Raw genomic sequence first — 14,531 nt, 5'->3', positions numbered from 1 at the left:
GGGTGCTTCGACATATAACCTCGAAATAAACCGAGAAAAATCAAAGTTTTCACTTCATTCCATCAATTTACTTGGGTACCAAATGTGTAACGGGACTATGCAACCAGATTCTGAGCTTTGAAACCTCTTTTATAAATGCCTCCTCCTTCCAATTCAGATTCGTTTAAGAGGTGTCTTGGAATGTTTTCGTACTACGTGAAATGGATATCTAAGTATTCATACAAAATTCGTCCACTGGTCGAAAATAAACAATTTCCCATACCTCCTATAGTTATCAAATCCTTTGAAAAACTTAAGAAAGACGTTGCTGAATCGTCTGTAAAAGATGATAAATTCTGATGATGAATTACCATTTACTATTGAAACTGATGCTTCAGAAATGGCTATTGGAGGCACTCTATTACAGGCTGAGAGGCCTGTAGCATTCTTTTCTCGATCGCTAAACCCATCTGAAATACAACTTCACATAGTCGAGAAAGAGGCTTATGCCATAGTCGAGTGCATCCGAAAATGGAGATGTCTCCTTGCTGGGAAGCACTTTACTATTGTAACAGACCAGCATGCCGTATCTTTTATGTTTAATCCTGCTAACCGAGGAAAAATTAAAAATGATAAAATTATACGGTGGAAAATGGACCTTCTCCCATTGTCATATGACATAAAACACCGTCCTGGAAGTGAAAACATTGTTGCTGATGCATTATCGAGAGTATGTGGTGCTGCTGTTTCTTCCTTGGAACTAAAGTCACTACACAATTCATTAATACATCCTGGAGTACAGCGCTTTTGGCATTTTGTAAGATCACAAAATATGCCATATTGAATTGATGAAGTCCAGCATGTGACATCTGAATGTACGACTTGTGCCAAAATAAAACCTCAATTCTCCGATTCTATTAATAATATACTGACCTGTTCTACTGCTCCCTTTCAGCGCCACTCCATAGACTACAAAGGATCTGTCTCAGTATCTTCGACGGGATATCGTTACATATTTACTGTCGTCGATGAATACAGTCGATTTCCTTTTGCTTTCCCTTGTCGCGATTGTTCTTTGCAAACCGTAATCCAGTGCCTGACAAATATTTTCTCCATATTCGGAATCCCCTCATTTATCCATTCCGCTCGAGGAACTTCGTTCATGTCAGAAAAATTCAAAAAATTTTTGACACGACTTGGAATTGGATCCAGCAACACTACTTCATACAACCCAAGAGGCAACAGTCTATGCAAGTGCTACAACGGCATTATTTGGAACACTCTGTTATTAGCTCTGGAATCTAGATGATTAGCGCTTTGCAGGATGTTCTACAGGATTTTTAAATGCTATTCGCTCCCTGCTGTGTACTACTACAAATGCAATTCCTCACGAACGCATGTTCAACTTTGAAAGGTGCTCTTCTACTGGTACTGCTTTACCTGTTTGGCTCTGTGACCCTGGGGAGGTATTATTAAAACGGTTTGGTAACAGGAGCAAATATGACCTGATTCTCGAGGTAGTGGAACTCCTCAAAGCTAACCTTACACATGCAAGAATACAACATAATGATGGCAGGGAAGATTCAGTAGCGCGGAGACATCTAGCTCGCTTTCCACACTGATAGACCTCAAAATCCTGCTAAAAGTATTAAACCCGACATTGCAAATGCGGATCCGACCCAGTTGACTGAAACAAGTCCTGTTAGTACTACACCTAATACAGAAAATGAATTTGACTATAGTAGTCAGGACCCTGAGAACCAACCTTCCCAGAGGACCACCGGTCCTTCGAATAGCAAACTACCTCCACACTGATCTAACAGAATTCGCAGACCAGTCCAGCGACTGAATTTATAAAACAACAAAAAAAACTATTTACAATTTCTTTTACAGGTGGGCGAGATTGTTATATTTTCATTTAAATTGTTTTGTTCTGTTTAAAATATTTTCATTTAAATTGTTTTGTTCTTACTATTTAAAAGAAAAAATAGATATACAAATTCAGTTTCTTGCCACGTGATTTTGCATGAATTCCTTTTTCTTTAAAAACTGAGTTTTTTCTCTCTTGCTGTGATTTTTGTTCAATAAAGCCTTGCAAAGAGGTTTTGTTTTACGTCTTCATTTACTTACAACACTACACGTTGGTATTGTAAATGTGATTTATTGCAACCTATGTTTTGAGGAGGTGGATTTGAATCATTTCTGAGTTTTTATTTATTAAATTATTTTTAGATTTTGTGATGTGAAAAAAAGAATTCAACAATGTATAGACTGCAATTCTAAAAATTTCAAGGCGTGTTTTCCTTTGCATTATTTATGAGTAAGAATTTTATTGTCTATTTCTCATATTCTTGACTAGTGACGTTTGCTTTTCTAAAGAATACTCCGGTGGCCTTTTTATGGAGGAAGTCATTGAGATTTATTTAAATACGATAATTTTTTTCTATCCTAATTACAGTAGTTGCTTCATTACGTTAGTGGGTAGAGAGTCATAATAAATAGTAACTAGCATTTGGATTTTGAATTTCTTAAACTTAAATATGCTAATATTTAAAATATATATATATATATATATATATATATATATATATATATATATATATATATAGTATTACATTTTTATAAATTTTTTTTATTTGCTTTTTGTTTACAAGTTTGAATTTTAAAGACAGACAAAAATATTATTTTAATATTTATTTGAAAAAAAAAAAAAAATTGTTTGTATTTTACTTAATAGAGTGTGGAATGATAGAAATGCCACCCTAGCAAAGACGATATGATTCCATTTCCGTTAGATAAAAACCGGATTTTTTTGTTTGTTGAAGACCATCTACTAGTTGACAAGTTGTATACAAATTCCAAGAGTGATAGGAGTATTCTATCATGTCTGAAAGTGACACAATGTTCAATAAGCAAAATCGAAGATGCGCCACTGTACAACTCATGCTCTCTACCAATCCAAGTTATGACAACAGGACCATTGCCAGCACCCTTAAAATGCAAATCCGGATTATTTAATGCTTAAGGGCACAGCTCAATGAAGTTTCCGGCCACGGTTATGGTCTTTGAAGTTGGTTTGAAAGTCAACACCAAAGTGTACCTGAATGTACTGAAGAGTGTCGTGATCCCCTGGTGCAATCAGGTGGCCACTGGCAGACTCTGGGTGTGGCAGTAGGACTCCACGCTGGCTCACAAGTCTAAAGACACTCAGGCTTGGCTTCAAAAAGAGAGCTACCCTTCTCTCACTGACCTCCTCGTACCCCCCGACCTTAACCTGCTGGACTACTTTGTTTGGTGATACTTCAAGAACATCGTCAACATTACTTCTCACAATACCTAAGCTTGCCTGATTGCCGCCATCTGCCGAAAAGTTTAAATTAAAATTTTCTTTATTTTTAAACCAGTACTTCTGTATGCTCAAGTCACAAGCCACCAGTGATCTCTTTTTCATACTAATAATAATATCAAGAATAAGTGTTAATGAGTTTATCAGTTGAATGATGAGTAAGCATATTGCGATGATTGATGATGATGGATGGAATTGGGTAAGTTTTGATTATTTGAGAGAAAGGATCAACAAGAATTTGTTGAAAACTTGAAAACGGCTATGTTGTAGTCATATGAAAAACAACCCTATGGTATCGTGTTCCACAAATGGGAAGTTCTTGGAAAGAAGCTTTGGCTATGAAAGTTCTGTTTAGTTTTAGGTACACAAAAAATGAAAAACTCTATAGTGGTTGTAGCTTAACGAGTTTTTGAAATGAACGTTTTACAGAGATTGGAGCTCAGTCGATCACCTACCATGAAAATAAAAATAGAGTAGAGAAAGACTAGCAATGTTTCTTCAATGATAAAATGCTATAGGGAAGAGAAAAAAGCCCCCCCCACTTGATTTCGAAGTTAAGACAGTAGAGAGTGTTATGAGTGGCACCTCCTTAGATGTGGCAACAATACTCCATCTTCAGGAGTATCTGACTTAGTCAATATAGATACAGGATTATATCAGGAGTGAGGTGCTTTTTGAAACGATAGAATGAGACAGACGCTTTTCCGTCGATCTAAGTAACAGATTTGATGTAAGTCTTGAGTGAAAGTAGATTTTATATATTTGTTTTGCTGCACAAAACGTACAAAAGGAAAAAAGATGAACACACACACACACACACACACACACACAAAATAAAAATCAATCACTCACCTTTAGTGACATCCGTATTTTACTTCCGGGTATATTTCCGTTTTTCAGCAAACAAATCAAAATATGTACTATAACATCTACCTACCCAGAGTGTGAAGCCCTCTTCGTGAATCGGTAATAATACTCGGCAGATGGGACATGTATGATGTGACTGATTCGTACATGAAGTGATTGACGCATTTTTTTATTTGGATTGTTCAGATTACGACTGTTCTCATCTTGAATGTTATTCGTGCTGACTTTTTTTTTTTAGGTGCATTTTGTCCAACTTATGAATTTGTACCAAATTTTAAATGGAACCCTTTATTTTAATCCATGGGAGTAGCATGCTCTCATTCATTCTCAGCCATAACCGGGTAGATAGATGCATCAAATAAAGCGTTCCATTCAAAGTTCCATACCGATTCCCAAGTTCGACAGAAAGATTTGGGAGTTCAACAAAATACACGTGAAGAAAGTCCGAGATGATATCAGCCAAAACGTTATGAGAATAACACTTAAAATAAGAACAATTTGAACGAAAATACCAATAATCAATCCTCATCTAAACAAATTCAGAAACATAAGACGCATGCAGTCTATATCCGATTTTTTTCCACGATATTCAGTAAATTTCTTTTCCAGAATTTGTGATCCATAATTTTTTTGAATTGTAAAAATTTAAGCTTTTTTATTGTACGTTTTGGTTAGTTTGTTGCATCGATGTTAACCGTAATTTTAACATTGAGGATAGTTTTACAACTAAACAAACAATATGGATTTTATTCAGCATAAGCAAAAAACTAACCCATCACCCAGTTGCTATTAATCTGAGTATTCGTTTTAAATATATAGCTTACATTACATATCAGTAAGATAAATATATGGTGATTTTAAATACTAGTTTTCATTTAAATTACCTCCCTTGAAAATTAATGAATATAATATTTTAAAAATGTTTTAGTAACTGATTCTTTTTTTTTTTTTTTAATTAAATCACTTTGATTAATATAGTTAATAGCGATAAACCACTGCATATATATATAGGAAAATAGGATAATAAAATTACAAATGAATAACATTATACATTTATTTATTATAATCTGTTTAGACAGACAAATAACTGTGTTTAGATTTTTGTTATTTATTATATGTACAAAGATTATATACAGATGTGGAGAAATGCAATCTATGACGGCTCTTTATTATCTAATTCCTCTTACGTTCCACTTTTGAAGTTTTTGTTAACTTATTTTATCTAACAAAGATGAAACTTTGAAGAAGTCATTTATTAAACTCAAGTCATTCATTAAACTCAAGTTATTGACTTGAAAATTAACCCAAATTCATCAATTTTAAAGAAAACCTTAATTTTTAACCAGCAAAAAAATGAATAACTCAAGTAACTGCTGTTTCTAAACGAAATATTACTGTCTTTATCTGGTAATTTTTGTAAATATTAATTTAAAAAAAGAAATTAAAACAAATCGTTCTCTTTTGCATTCAAAACTATTAAAAGCAAGGGAGATAAATGTTTTAAGAAAACAGAATATTTAAGACATTTGCAATTTTCATAATTAGAATTCTAAGGTATTTTTGATTTAAATTGTGAAAGTATTGTGTTTGCTTGATGTAAAGTGTTAATATCATGTTTTGAAATATTTATATTGTTTTATGTTAACATCTGAGATGTTTTGCATTATGTTCAAGATGGTCGATCTAACAATGAGTGAAAACAGTATTTGAAGTAGGTATAATATGCTATTCATATTATGTAATTCTAAGAAATAAGTAAGCTAATATTTATTTAAAGTAAATTATTTATTTGTATAACTGAAATAGATACGGAAACGATACATTTTATTTGTTTATTAATAACATAGTTTTTACAGTATTTTGAAATAAATTGTAGCAAAATACTTAATGCTCATGCAAAGAATATGGTGCAAGTATAAAAAGGAAGAAATAGCTATTTGGAATCAAACATCGACGATCTGTGAGATGCAATGCTATTTTAGATGAATATCGAATGAAATAAATGAATCCAAACTTATTTGAATGATGAAATGATTTGAAAAATTGAGAAAAATCTGAAGCAAATGTAACAATTAAATTGAAAAAAAAAATGTATCTTCTAAAATACGAAATGGATAAAAATTGAGAAAAATTATTAAGAACATTAAATAAATTAATTATAAGAAATAATCAGAAAAGAACAGTGGAGAGAAATACAAAATAAAAAAACAAAAATTACAGAGAAAAGGAATATGTAATGATAAGAAAATGTGATTAAACTGTAAGAGTCTACTTAGTGATTATTTCCCATTTTGAAAATAGAAATTGGCGAACACCTAAAAAACAAGTCTCTCATAATTTTCTACCTATTTTGGCAGAATTTTAAATTTTAATAGTTTGTAAACATTGATTTGAAAACCAACCATGTTATAATCAGTTCATTTAGTCTTAAGCACAAATAGAGAGTGAGGGAAATTGTTGACAGTTGTTGTAGCAAGACAAGTGTTTTTTGCAGATTTTGAAGCTCAGTGGAGCACATACCATGAAAATAACGATAAATGTCTTTTCTGTGAGAAAGAGGAAGTAAGAAGGCAAAAACGTCCTTGCTCACTAGATTTCGAAGACGGTTTTTATATGCTAATAATAAGAAAAATAAATGGTGAAAAAATTATTAATTGCCATCTCCCCCCCAAAAAACTATCTAAATATAATGGGTAACTGTTTTTGGATAAACACCACTTGTTAATTTCCAATCTCAAAACTGGAAACCATCATCAAGTAGACTTTTACAATTTAACCTCAAAAATATTTATTAAAAAATTTAATTAATGAAATAAACCATTGCTAGTAAGAATCAAATATCGATCTATAGACATCTACTATTTAAGTATAAAGTAAAAAAAACCCGGCTGACTTAATTTTATATATTAGAAAATTAGATTGAATATTATTAGCAAAACATGACATTTGGACTAAAAACATGACGTAGTGGAATTTAGTCAACCCACTGTTATGTTGAAAATTATTAAAATATTTATACTTTTCAACAAACATCTCAAAAGACCCAACTGCTGCTGTTGACCAGGAGATTAGAAAATGTCCTCTGACACGGGAATCTCCCCTTCTAAGGCCTAAGCTGACTCAGAAGCACCCTGGGTCTGCTAGAGGATACTCAACCACCTGAGAATTGAAATAGGGCAATTAAAGGTTGCTGTGGCCAGATGGGGCTACAAAAACGGCCTAGCCATCTGCAAGCGTGGAGAGTGAGAGTATACGATGCAACATTGTCTTGTTTTCCCTTTACTGCTCAGCCGATACAGTTTGAAAGATTTTGCAGATTTCAACAATAATGCAAAGGACTGCATGAAAAAGTGGGAAACCGTGGCATGATGACAACATGCTTCAAAGACACGCAAATAAGGACACAAGTAAAACAAATATGAAACTAAAAAGCAACAGTCATGTATACGACCCACATGCCAAAAGAAGCAGTAGACCACAGGATGACAAACAGACCAGACCACACTAGACCAGACCAATATAGCAGCAGAATGAAAAAAAATAAATAACCGATCTTTTCATGCTGCTAGATCGCATACAGAGCAAATAAAAAATAATATATAGATTAACTTAAGGGTCTCATAAAATAAAAATTGCCACTCAGCACTATTTCAAAACACATTGCATAAAACTATTTTACTAGTGGTATTCACCCAGCGTTACCTGCGGAGAAGTATATTGATAGTTGGAAGGGTCTTAGGAAGAATTAATTTCAAATATAGTCATATTTACAATTTTTGCCGTGAAAGAAAAGTTAAAAATAACATTTGTAATATGAAGTCAAATAATAATAATAATAATAATAATAATAATAATAAAAACTGTCAGCATAGCGGTGTTACTAAAAACAAACTACTTGTTCTTTCAGACAGCTGGAAAACGGTAAACGACTTTAACAAATCGAAAATAATTTGGTTATTTTAAATCTTAAAATAAAAATAAAAATTTAAATGTTTAAGCATTTTTTAAAATATATTCTTCATTGACATTTGTTAGATTTTTTTGTTTTATGAAACGAAGAAAATCTATTAAAAAAATAAATTTTTTTTCTTTTTAATATATTTCAATTATTTATGGACCTAACCGATAATTCGTCTTAGTGAGCCCAGAATAACTTGAACGAAAATTTTAATGGCGTTTTTAGTTTTTTTTTTCACCATGCTAGAAAACTTCTTCCATCTTTATAAAGCTACCATTCACCCATGCATGGAGTTTTGTTGCCACATCTGGGCTGTGGCATCAGCCATCAACCTCTCCATCTTGAACATGCTACAAAAAAAAAAAAATCTAATCTATTGTTTGTAATACCATCGCATCATCTCGGTTTTGCACCATTGTGCGTATTTTACAAGTACTTCCATGGAATGTGCTTCGATGAATTAAATGAATTTTAACTCCAACCAACGCCCAACATATACAACTCCCTTTCAACCAATTAACAACATATATAACTCCATTCCAACCCATTAACAACATATACCACTCCATTCCAACCAATTAACAACATATACAACTCCATTCCAACTAATTAATAACATATACAACTCCATTCTAACCAATTAACAGCAAAATTACACCCTTTTAGAGCAGATGTCTACTTTCCTTATACTGCTCCTTTAAAATTTCCCTCTGCTCATTTTTCCCCAACATGTAGCAATTTAAAAGTAATGTGAACAAATATTTTGTTGCCCAACTCTCCACCCTATAAATCTGGCCTCTATCATAGTAGCTTTTTATGCTTCAGTGGCAATATGCCTAGGTTGGGATGGACAAAGGGGAAAAAAGAAGAATCAGTGTAAAACTAGAATGATTTTCGAATACGTGTTAAAAACAAAAAAAAATAAAAAACAACGGATTTATTTCCAAGGTTATGGCTGAATCATTTTCTTTAAGAAAAGAAAATGAAAATCTAGATTTATTTTATTTGTATTAAAGTCGAATGAATGGCATTAGTAGACTATAAATTTCTGGTTGGTTCCCTCTGAAAAGACAACTAAACCGTTTTAGCAGATCGAGGCGATCCACTTTCGTGTGTATAAACTTATAAAGATTTTTTTTTTATATATGGATGTATGCTTGCATCTCTGTAAGAGCAACTGTCTGTCAGGTTGTCATATTTAAGATCGAATACGCATTTTCGTTGGTTTGTCACATTTAACATTGAATAAAAATTTTTGTTGGTCTGTTACATAGCAGTATTTTCGCTGGTCTACCTTAAAAACCAATAGCAACTTTTCTATAATATATAATGGACAATTCTAAAATATTTAAGCATGAGAGACCAACGAAAACCCTATTTCAAACTGCCTATCGCATGGAGTAAAAATTCAGATTAGACATTCATCGGCTCTTTAAAAGAAAATCTTTACTATTATATAAAATTCACTTTGTGTGTGTGCATACGAGTTCTTTCCTTATAGGTTCCGAAACGGCTGAGCCTATCTTTTGCAAATTTCACACACAGCTAATTTATATGTCTGGCAGTGTTCTTAGATATGTTTTGTACAGAAATTCATCTGATAAGTATCGAAAATCGAAAAAATCTAATCTTAAATATAGCTTTTCTCTCTTAGAGATAAAAATAATAATTTTTACATGGGAATATTTTATGTTACACCGGCCAAGGGAGATAAACTTTCAGCAAATCATTTCTTCTTAAGAAAACAGATTTATTATAATCTGGAGATATAGCTTAGTGGTAGAGCATTCGACTACAGATCGAATGATCACCTGTTCTAGCCCGAGTGTACCTTACCATTTTATTTTAATTTTTTCTTAATAATGAGTTCAATTTATGATAAAAGAAGAAGTATCATTAAAAATCACCGCAAATCATTTCTTCTTTCGCATATTTTAAAACTAAACATTAATCAGAAGTGACTTTTCCAGGGAATTCATCGTCAAGCCCAAATATCAGCTGATGTGATAGTGTAGACAAACACAGATGGAAGTGCTAAATGATATTATTATTATTGTTTTATTTAAATTTTTTTTTTTTTTTTTTTTTTTTGCGAATTAGTCCACCAGGTAAATTATTCCTTGTAATATATAATCTATAATATAAATCTCACCAATGTTTAAATGCATGTATGTATACTTGCATGTCTGCTTAAATCTTTCGACAGAGACAACGGATTTTCACGAGATTGGCATTATTTTGAAGCTCAACCCTTCGGATGACAAATATAGAAAAATTGTCCAAAAACATTAATTCCTTCCTCCTCAGCTGGGTACTTTTCTACAAGGAGGGATCGCTTTTTTTGTTGATATTTTCGAAAGTCATCCCATCTTTCCGATTGACTAGCCCTAATTTAAACCTTTGCCACTTCCGGTTTGACGATGGATGCAACGGCAAAGATATCACTTTTTTTCACATTATTTTCCTCCTTCACGGTATGGGTTTGAGCCTGCCTGCCTATTACCACATTTTTTTCTCAACACACACCTCCAAACATCCGGGCAACGCTGGACACTCAGACTAGTAATCAATAAAGGGTTGATTCTATAATAATACATAATCTGCATGAATTAAAATTAAATTTAAAGCATATTGTATGACCGAGCAACGCTAGGCTGTCAGCTAGTGTGTAATAATTCGTACTCCCATAACACTACTTTTTTGCTAAGTGATATTTTTGATAAATTTAATAATAACTATTCTCATTTATTTAAATTTTGCACAGCCATAATGTTAGATAAGAGAAAATTAAATATATAAATGACTATTCTGCACAGGCGTTAGAATGTCCTAATTCGTTTTGTGGGTTCACAGCAACGGAAAAAAAAGAAGAAAAAAAAGAAACTGGTTTTATTCAAAGCTAAAGCTATTAATTGACAACCGAGATTTTGATTTGATGGGGGCAGCAGTGATTCACCATAAACAGTCGTTAAAGAAGGCGCCAAAATCAGTCATGGGTGAAATTTAAAAACAAAAACAAAAAACAAAATACTAAACTTCTTTTAGTCCGTTAAAAACATACAAAAATTATAGCTCGTTACCTAAGAATGAGTGCTTTATCTCAAACTGATGGTTGAACCTATTCAAATTTGTGCTCATTTTTGCATTAAATACTAATCCTTGTTCATCCCTAACTGTAACATCGAATGGATAACACAATACTTAGTTCACTGCACCTTATCATAATTAAGGTTCATACAAAATTTCATATAAATTGATCTAGTAGTTTCCAAGAAAAAATCTAATGGACAGACAGACTGAGAAACAAAATATAGATATATTTATGCTAGAAAAATACCCATCCAAGGATGTGTAAAATGAACTCCCCAAACAGAACAATTTTATATATATTTTTTTCAATTTTCTTATTTTGTTCAAGGGTGGGGCATGTGTATCATATAATATCCTCTTATGAACATTAAAATCGCTATATAATGTTACTAAACCATATATCTAGAATCCTTATTCGAATTTTGATAAAAATCCTTTAGATGATTTTGATTCTCGAAAATGTCTGGTAGTTAAAGCTTAAGCGTAAGGGGTTTTAAAATGAAATTGAAATTCAAGGAATATTGATCCATTGGGGCCTAATGAGTATGGATAAAATTTAATGTAAATCTGAACTATTTGAATTTTCAAATGGGATTTCTGCCCATATTATGTATTCTAAAAGACACTTTAAAATAGTTCAAAGAAAGTAAAATTTGAAAGTAATTGATGTCTAATATGTATGGTTACAATTTCATATACATGATGATTCGTGGCAGATCAAAAACATTAAAAAAATCTTATGTTAGATGTCAGTGTGAGAATTCAGGTGGAGATGTGAAAATCATTTATTTCCCTCTCACGAAAGGATGATGCAAGACAAAGGTGGGAAAATCAGATTGAAAAGTCAGCACCCTAGAAAAAGAACACTCTAGCCTGCAAATAATGCCTCAGCAGCCCTCTCGGCATCCCCTGTAGAGGCGTCTCAGGCAATTAGCAATAAACAAGCCTCCCCCTTCAAAGAGAGGAGGCAAAGCCTGGGAGGTAAGGCCTCCTAGAACTATATACGACTAACAACATACCACAGTTAACAGGGAAAAAGCCATTTCAGAAATAGCTTAGACTCTGTTAGTGCTGGTGTTGAGGGGGGAAAAAGTTCCTGGCTGCAATGCTAATGTAGAAGCCGTGATTAGAAGAAACAATCCACACAATATCTGCACAATGAAATTTGCCAAGAAATTGCTGCAAACAAAAAAAGACATGGCAAGATTCAGCTATGGCAATGTAGACCTTATCAAGAGAGATGGGCATCAGAAAGTGTTGAATGAGGACCTTCGTTAATCCCCATGCAAGAGTTGCAAAGGTCTACTAGTCACTGACAAGGTTCAAGAGAGCCACCTTATGAAAACCAAAAAACTGGTTCTTCTCAAGACAAATTGCACAACGTGCAGAAGAACAGGTGGAACACATCATAAACACCAAGTTCCTTCAAACAGTGTTGGTATGTTTTTAACAAAGGCCACGTCATGCTGCCTCACATCTTTGAAAGAGGACACAGAATCAATTCAGATTCTTATACAGTAGAACCCCGGGATACGGTATTAAAAATTAGTAACAAAATACAGTACAGTATATAATACACATGTATATAATCAAATAACATTATTAATAACACTGTAAGGCAGGGTAAACACCGCAACCAGGGTCCGGAAAACATTGTATTCCACATTGTAACCTGAAAAAACGTAAACTAGAGCTACCGTATCCTGGGGTTTTACTGTATGGAGTTGCTATCTACTATTGTCCAACTGCAGATAGAACGTGTGATTGCAGGAAAGTATGTATGGCAGCACAATTCAATTCGATGTCATTGTTTTGGAAAAACCCAGAAGTGATTGTATGAGAACTCTGATGATTTCACTACTTGGCCCTCCCCCAACTTGTATGATTGCAACTTCATAGATTATTATGAGAAGGACACTAAACAAGGGTGGGGGGTAATGGTGGCTAAGAGGTCAATGTCATGGACTACAAACCTGGGTGTGCTAAGTTCATATCCAGTTTGTTCCATAGAATGATTATCATCAAACCCATACTTGACCTTGTGTCTCACCTATTGGAAAGAAAGTAAATAAAATGAGTACAGCTGGGGGTGGGGTTGTCCACCCTATGCAATTCTATGCAGTTAATTTTTCCAGGCTTTACCTTCTCATTTTGAGAAGTAGTTTATTGCTAATCGCCTAACATATTCATACTGGTGAATGTCAACGAGGCTATCCAGGCATTTTTGCAGGCTAGAGTGCCCTTCCTCTAAAGTGCTGGCTCTTCAAATCCCACTTCTGATCCTTGTGTCACATCATACTGTCTTGGGAGTGAGATAAATATAGAGGATACCAATCTTACAGCATCTCTCTGCTCCAGGTTCAAGTCCTGCCTAGAGGCCATAGTGGCGGCTCAACATAGCTTATTCAAATGAGCTGCATTTAGCAAAGGGATCCTCTAAGAGATACACTTTGAATTATAAGAATGCATCAATTATTGGCCAAGATATGACCTTTTTTCTTTTCTTTCCAAAAACTGTAAAATTTTTCCCCACACACCCGATTGTGTAGAAATGAGGCAAGTGCAAACAACTGAGAGGGAGAACATATACCACAAAAATCTAAATAATCCTCGAGTATAAATGGTCAAAATACGAGAGGTCATAAAGGCAAACAAAACAAAATAAAAAATAAAGAAAAACTAAAGAAAACTGAAAAATAGTTAACAGCATGCTGCTTGGTGATAGCAGACATTCTGACTGTCAAGAAGCATATGCATTGATTTTAGAAAACATTCAAGAGCAAATGAAATAAAAATAAAGAAAGCCAAACCCCAAATGAAAAAAATTGAAGACCAAATAGATTTATAATCTTGGACAAATAATAATACCTCAATTTTGCCTGCAGCTGAAACAAATTTGACATGGCACCGTATCTGGCATGAATCATATGGCATGCCTTCCCAAACATAAACGAAACACATATTTTGGTTAAAATAGAAAAAATGTAGCATCTGTTCTCTTATTAGATTTGGTTTATTCTTTCCTCAGTTAACAAAGGAGAAACCCTTCTAGATTGAGGCAAATTTATTTTTTTCCAATCCAGACTGTCGCTTTTGGTGAAGGTTGGATCCTTCAATTTCAAGCCTCATCTGAAAACCACAACATGATCTCAAGTCGGCTTCTTATAGTAGTTACAGTTTGAATTTTAAGAATATATCAATTATTGGCCAGGGTATGACGTTTTTCTTTCTCTTCCCAAAAGTGTCAAATTTAACTCAAACATCTTGTAAACTGATTCAGTGTATTCATTT

At 33.4% G+C, this 14,531-nt stretch overlaps 1 protein-coding gene across 2 annotated transcripts in view; it reads right to left on the bottom strand.

Annotated features, from left to right (window-relative positions):
- The window catches only part of LOC145265460 (uncharacterized), a 317,648-nt gene that overhangs the window by 233,415 nt on the left and 69,702 nt on the right, over positions 1-14,531 (bottom strand). The gene's annotated exons all lie outside the window — the stretch shown is intronic.

This window comes from Euprymna scolopes, chromosome 40 (assembly GCF_053919585.1).
Source record: "Euprymna scolopes isolate OS-2025 chromosome 40, ASM5391958v1, whole genome shotgun sequence".
In the NCBI taxonomy this organism is placed as follows: Eukaryota; Metazoa; Mollusca; class Cephalopoda; order Sepiida; family Sepiolidae; genus Euprymna; species Euprymna scolopes.
This window is presented reverse-complemented; position numbering and strand designations above follow the sequence as displayed.